Raw genomic sequence first — 7770 nt, forward strand, 5'->3', positions numbered from 1 at the left:
TCGGCGGGAACAAATTGCCTCCATTGTCTCCGTGCTCAGCCGGGAAAAGGGTGATCGCGGAGTGGGGTTTAAAAGCGCCCTTGTGCAGGCCCTCGGTGGCTCCGCTGGACACAGCCCTGCCCGGGACCGCTTAAGCGACATCAGTCTTTGGGTGCTGAAAGCACTAACTGGGCAGCGGGAAGGAGGCAGCGAGAGCCCCATCGCTTCGCAAGCAGTGCAGCCTGTAAGAGTGGCCTGGACTGAGTTCAGAATCAAATCTGATGGCCTGGGCTGAGCTGAGAATCAGATCTGGCAGCCTGGCGGTGTTTGGTGTTCCAGATGCCGTGGGCCCCGGGGTCGGTAGGGCTGCCGGGGTAGGTGTGCTCCTGGGTGGATGCGGACACGTGTCCCAGGGACGGGGGCAGACAGGGTTCCCAGCCCAGGTGTGTCATCCTTGCACTGCACTTACCTACCAGACTCGCATGTAACATCCCAGCAGCTCCCAGTTCCAGCCACCTCGGATTTGGAAGAAGATTATATTTTTGTTCTGCTTAACCTCACTTGGTAGATGAAAACTATTGATGAGACACAACCACGGGGCTTGTAGACACTTGGAGAACAAAAGTGTTTTAGTGTTTGACCCAGAGAAAAGAGGATGTCTTGGTGGAGGAGGTGAAGGATAAGCCTGCATGGCAGCTCTTGTGGTGCCTTTAGTTGCCTTTTTCCACGAACATTTTTCCTTGTAGCTCTTAAGCAGACTTTGGGCCTGACAATACTCATGTAATGCAACAGATGTTCAGCAGAGCTTAGATAAAGGTGGGCCAAATGTTCTGCTGGCAGTGGAGAAAATTAAAAAAACTAAAGGTAGAGTTTCTCAGAAAATTAAAAAGTGATTCTTGCATGTTATTTAATAAGTGATTGGCAAATAAATATTAAGTACCTTTGAAATAGATAGCTCTAAAACTACTCAATGACTAATTGAGATGTGTATGAAGTAATTGCCTGTCTTTTCCGTGTACTCTGTTGAAGAGTATGTTAGTGTTTGTTATTTAAATCAAAAATGCAAAAAATATGATGGCATATAAAGACAGTAATATCCATGAAATCTTAAGCTGGCCCCAAAATGCATTTTTTTTTCATGTTCAATGGATGTCAATATTTATATATAGTAACTTGCTTGAAATCTATTCTAGTTCTTTTTTGCAGGTATTGAGTTGCTGAAGGTGCAGGAAATTAGCATTCACTGCTGGCTGGGGTCTTCAGCAAATGGCAAACTTGCAGGAAGGATTGTGCTCGCTGGCCACTGGCTTTTGTTCTCACTTTGGAACCAAAACCCCATGGTCCATCGTGTACTACACAAGTGCCAAACTGGCATAAAATCTGAATAGTTGTGCCCCTTTAAAAGCACCAGATATTAGTGAACCAGTGTGTAAAAATTCTTTGTTGTGGGAAATGGAGCATCACTAATCTTTCACAGATATTTTGTGATAAAAGTATGTGCTAAACCAGAAGTCTGCAAGCACTTACACACACATTCAGCTTTATTCACATGTGTGGTCTTGGTTTTACTTAGGTTTATTGAAGTGAGCTATGCATTTTCTTGCAGGATGCTGGTCTGAATTTGTTGAATGTTAGAGCAATTCTGTTACCAGTTAATACCTAATTACAGGTATGGGGGTCTCTTTCTCTGTAAAGATGAGATCACAGCAGCAGTGAACACTGTTCTTGCACATGGCCAGACTGCACAGGTATTTTTATAGCTTAATAGTTGTCCTTGGTTGACCTTTCAGTTTACTTTAATTTGTCAGAAGTGCCTCTGTTGAGCTGATGAGACTGGCTTTCAGCAGAATGGTCATTTTACCTTACCAGAAAAGACTGTGCATCAGTCAGTAATTGATATTCCTGATTAATGCAAGAGATAACTTAAGTAGGTAAGAGTTAACCGAGTATTTGGATCTGTCTTCACCATATCCTCTCAGTCAACAAAGTTCTCCTGACTGGAGAAGGGGACTGGAGAGTATGATTCTTGATTTGGCCAGGCACTTGTTATTTTTCCTTTGACCTTGGCTAAGTCATGAATTATTCTATGCTTTATTTCTCCTTTCACTAAGTTTTATCAGGTTATGTTGCCTGCACATAAAAGGCTGTGAGAACTTTCAGAGTTGAGATAATGTTAAAAAGCAACTATTTCAGTCTCCTTGTCTTTACTTTTCTCACTGTGAAAAGAAGTTGCAGGGAATGAGATCACTGGCTCTTGTGTCTCAGCATTTTCAGCTGATGGGGTACCCTGGGGTGTTCACCCATCTCTGTCCCTGTCTCCTGTGTTTTACCAGGACTTAGAACCAGACTCTTCAATTAAGCTACTGGAGAACAGCAGGAAGACGTTGCTGCCTTTTGAAATAGTCTTTGTGCTTCATGTATAATGAGTTACTCAGAAATTGTGATGAAAATAGATATTTTTAACTATGCAGTTGTGGAATGACACTCTGAAAACAATACAGAGTGTTGTTTCATCTTGTAATATCAACATATTTATAAAGGTGCAGTTGCTGGATAATACTTTCCTTGCAGGCTTTTTCTTTGTAATTCCCAGGAATTTATAACTTCACTGTGATGTGTCCTGTAAGTCTCTGAGATTCACCTCAGTGTGTGAGCAAATAAAACATCTTTTTAGAATTTTTGTGTCTGACAATGTTTAGGGGGGGAAAAAAGCGCAATCCCCTATAACTCATCATTTTTTGTAAGTCAGAGCTCAGCAGAGTTTGTTTAGGAAGAGATCCCGATGCTCTACTGGGAAATGACTTTCAGAAGTTACATTTAAAGTTTTTTGTGTCCTAATGTGAGTGACAGGGAAAGGATAGAGAGGGATTCCTGTTGGCTGGCCACCATCACCATTGATTTCACAGTGCAGTAGGGCCTGGTTCAGTGCCTTTCTCTGCCTCCTTAATAGCTACAAATGTCACAAGGATGGAATGGTTACATTAAATGATTGGACTCTTAGCTGCTGAGGGTTTAGGAGCGGAAGGTTGTCAAAGGGGAAGAGGCAAGCTTCTTCTTACATGGAGTCTTTCAGACAGGATTTTTCAAATGCTGAATGCTATGGATACTTTAAGCGAGGTGTTTATAGTGTTACCTCCAGCTTGAATTTTTTTTAACCTTTTCTAACATGGTCTGCATGTGTAACATCTACAGCTCTGTATTGTAGTGTGAGAAAAAGAACAGAGCATGAGTTTCTTGGCTTTGATTATCAGATCATGGGGTCTCTTTTGAAGTTGTTGGTGTGACATTTTACCCAAAGTACTTCGTTACTTTCGCTTCCCTCATGTTCCATCTGTACATTCTGGTGCTGCTAGATGAGGGGCGCTTTGGGTGTTTGAAGCTGCTTGTGCCGGGGCTGGTCCAACACCAGGAATCCCCTTGGGGGCAGTAAGGACCCGAGGGAGCCTTGGCTCCACTGGGAAGAAGTTTCCTTCTGGGTGCAAGTTGCCCAGCTCGAGGTAAAATCTGAGCAGAAAGAGCCACTTGTCACTTTCTCATGACTTAGCAAATAGTTCCTATGTGTGCCTAGCCAGCCTCTGCTAGGAGCACATTGCTTTTCCCTCAGCCAGGAGAGCAAATAGTCCTGCAAACTTGCAGACAGCCATGAAAGGAGCAAGCAGGGATGTTTGCAGGAACTGCTAAGTGTGCGTGTCACTTTTGTGGCTGTTAAACTAGGTTTGCATATACATTGTAGCTGCGTGAGAGGTGGCAAAACTGGCTTGCAAAAAAAACAGAGGTCAGAATGACTTCCACACCTGCTGAGTTCTTAAAAAAGAATTAAAAGAGTGCTACAGGGCAGTTTGCTGATTCAGCGTGGCCTTACAGCTCCTGACCTTACCTTTCTGTAAGAAAACAGTTTCATCTCAGTGTAATAGTTACATGCACCCTGTCCTGCGATGGCCCAGATCAAAAATTGCATGTAGGTTTTTTTCCCCAAAACTTGAATGGAGGACAAGCATTGAATTATTTTCTTTTTTTTTTCATCTACTTTATTTTTAAAATGTTATTCTTTATTCACATGTGTGCTACTTTGAATAGCTATATAAATAACCTGGGGTTCCAGTTCAGCAGCATTTAGTAAGTGTTGCTCATCTGTTCTGCTTTTTTGGGCAGCAGTAAAGGAGGTGCCTTTTGTAGTGTGTTTGTTATGGTATGTCAGCTTCCTGATGTCTGAAAAGAATGCATGGAGGTCTTTTTACCCAAGATGAAACTTGGTTTTAAGATTTAGAGGCATGCAGACTTTGTGTGAGAGATGAATATCCCAGCATTAAAGATTAGTTTAAGTTACTGCAGTGAGCATCATTACTGGAGGAAAAGTGCTTTTCCACGTTGTAATTAACTGTTCATAGTTCACATGCCATGAACTGGTCTCTTCAGTGTTAACGTTGAACTTCTTTCCTCTTTTGGACTCTGCAGCTCTGGTGTGACACTTCTCTCAAAAGTCTCTTTTAGCACATGTCTAACAAAGCAACCCTGCTAGGAAAAACTGCAGCGTGCAAAAAGATTGTGTGTTCTGGGGCAGTGATTGGTATTAACAGACAGTGGTGCAAGGTTTGTGGTCTGATAGAACACATTCCTCAGCTAGCCAGGCTGCATAGCAAAGATTGCTCTTGGGAAAAGTCCCCGAATTCTTTGGCTCTTAGACAGCAAAGTCATACCAGTGACATGGCATGTTGGACCTTTTGTAAGGGGGAAGGATTTGAGATGAGTTTTGGTTTTGTTTTTCTTTAAATGCTGAGTTAAGTGCTGGAAAACTGACTTCTGTGACAGAACTATTTTTAAAATAATACTGTAGTTCTCTAAATGTAATGTTTACTTCTAAATGGTACATGTTAACAAGGAGCAAGAGAATAAAAGTAAAAAATTTATCAATGTCAGAACTTTAAAGTCTTAAATTTTCTGTTCGTCATGCAGTTTAGCATATGTGATAGTGACCATTGTGAAATCCTGATTTTAGTTCAAAACTGAACCTAAAATAGGTGTGGTTTTTAGTCTGGTTGTTTTTTTTTTTTAGCAGTGCAGTCAGTGAAGAGGAGCATGTTGTCCTGAGAGGCAGCTCTCTTGGGGCAATAAAATTATTAAAGATGGAAATAGCTGAAAGAGATGTGGATTCAGTATTTTTTAATGCTGTGGATACAAAAAGGCACCTATGGTGGTGTCTTGTTTTAGGTTCAGTTGTTTTTCTCCAAGTGCCAGTAAAACACCAGATGCTCTTTTTAAGAGTGAAGCAGAGTGGTGAGAGGTGATTGTACTACCTGGTGTTTTATTTGAGCATTCAGTACACCCTTGTCTTCATGGAACTGTCCCTACTCATCCCTGCAGCACAGTTTCTCTGCAATCACCTTCCTCTCAGTGCCTTGGGAAGGAGCTTGGGAATCCTTTACATTCCACAGAGAATGCATGGAAGTGTTACTCTAGCTCTGTGTGAATGCAGGTCTTAACAGAGAGGATTAAGAGCAGGCTTTGATTGGCAAGTACAAGGTCTTTCACTTGTATTAAAAGCACAGATTATATCTTGGCTGAATCTGCTTTGAACCACTAAAGGTGATAAAGCAGCTCATCCTCCTGGTTGGTTGGAGTCTGATGCTTCAGATGCTAATAAGGATGATACTTGTAAGATTTTTTAAAAACCAAACAGGTAATGGTGTAGATGTTTCAGTTTTGTCCCCTAAAGTTTGCTATAGTTCAAAGAACCCAATGAAAATATATTAATCCCACATACTAATAGAATTGGTAATTCTAGGGAGCATCTTTAGCCTGCTATAGGCACAGGCTCAGTCCTGTCTTTGGAAATGAAGAAAACATGCTTTGATACTTTATTAAATTTCAGTGTGTGGCGGTTTTGTACACTGCTGTCTATTTTTTGTTTCTTTTATGACATAAGATTTTTTAAATTTAATTTCTTTTGGTTTTCCTGTTAGTTCCTTAGTAGCTCTTAAGCATTATTTCCATATTGTTGCTGAAATGGATGGTTTTTACTCCAAGAATAGTGGTCATTTATCATGGAAAAAGGAAAGTAATCCCTCATTTTTTAAATTATAGGATTAAAGGCTTCTGACTTTGCAAACACTGCAAATTTTCACTATAGAAAAGGTATCTGTTAAGCTTATAGCCCTTGTGGAAAGACATCAGTTTGCACTTTTAAGTCCATTTTATGCAGACTAATATGACCTTATTGTAGGTGAGTTAAAGGTTATTGAAACTGAAAGCTTTCTTCAGGTTCAGGACACGTTAAACACAGGAGCACTTCCGCTGCCATGAATGCTGAGCGTATAATTGAGTGCTGTGCTGAATTAGGGTCTGATGTCATTGGGAATGTGCTGCAGGACTCTGTGTGTCTATTAATGTTCCTTAAGGAAAGGAGCAACTTAACGGGCCTGGAGCTGTGGGGAAATCAAACCCAACTAGAAAATTTTATTTTAAATTTATTTATTCAGCCATTACTTGGCAGTTGAAGACAAGTGCTTTTTTATTTTTCTTTTAGTTTGAAAATGTTTTTGCTTCTTGAGGACTTGGGGAATATCGGGACATGGGTCAGCAGGACGTGTGCTCATATTGCAGTGTCAGTTACTCTCAGTTCATCAAACCACACTCTGTAAATAAACATTTCAGTGGGACCAGGTGCTTCTGGGTGCCCTGGAGCCTGTAGAGTTTTAGTGCTCAGGATGAATGTGGTCAACAGTGTTTTAACATTTTGGGCAGATTCTTAAGTGAAGTTTGTCCTTCATTTGAAATCTGTTTTAAAGAACAGGATGTAGAAAACAAGCTGCACTAACCAAATCTGAGTACCAATGTCATGTCCCAGGCTGTCCCTTTCACACTGGTTTATACTGGAACCCATTGGAGATACTTACTTGGGAAAATGCAAGTTGAAGAGAATATTCTAGTACTGTAGGAGTGAGCTGAGCAGCATGACACACTTAGGAGGAATCTTGTCATCATTTCATACTGTCAGAAGAGTTTTTGGTCATATTAAAGGAATGGAAGGATATGAAGTTGCTGCAGTATCTGAGGCAGCCATTTGGTTTTCGTAAATAGCATGTGTAATTTCAATGGTTGTGGAAGTAACAAGTGAGTAAGAGGTGTTTTCCTAGGAGTTCAGCAGGTTAAATGATGTGGATCTATGCAGTTGTTTTTGATAGGGAAACTACAGAGAACATAGGAAACATCATTGGCATGTAAGTGAAGATAAAGCAGAAAAGCAAAGCTGTTTGGAAGTTGGATGAGGCAGATCAGGACTTGTCCAGCAAAATATCTCTAAGGATGAGGTCCCACAGCCCTTGTTGATAAGTGTTCCAGGCCTTGGCCTCCCTTGTGAGTTTTTTTCCCGTGCATAAAAGAGGGATTTCCCACTGTAACTCATGTCCATGGACTCTTTACCTCAAGGAAAATTATGTTGGGTTTCAGTTAAGAAAAGCAGAGGTAGTTTTTAAGGATTGCAACTTGATTTTCCCAGCAAAATTAATTTATTGTCTGGAGTACTTGATGCTTGGGAAAGATGGGTAAAGGGTGTTATAGTAATGTTAAGGTTTGTTTCCTCATTGAAAATACAATCCAGTCCCTAAGGTATCAGTAACAGTTCTCATTATGGTAAGAAAAAGCATTTTTTGTTTTCTTTCTAAGTGAAACTCCTGCACATCCATAGGAAGTTGTTACTGTGCAGATGTGTCTCCATTTGGATCTCCCTGCTGTTCTTTGCTGTGGTGTGGCTCTCTGGACAGCTGCTGCAGTAGTGCATCAGTGGTCCCTTGA

This window comes from Geospiza fortis, unplaced genomic scaffold (assembly GCF_000277835.1).
Source record: "Geospiza fortis unplaced genomic scaffold, GeoFor_1.0 scaffold450, whole genome shotgun sequence".
In the NCBI taxonomy this organism is placed as follows: Eukaryota; Metazoa; Chordata; class Aves; order Passeriformes; family Thraupidae; genus Geospiza; species Geospiza fortis.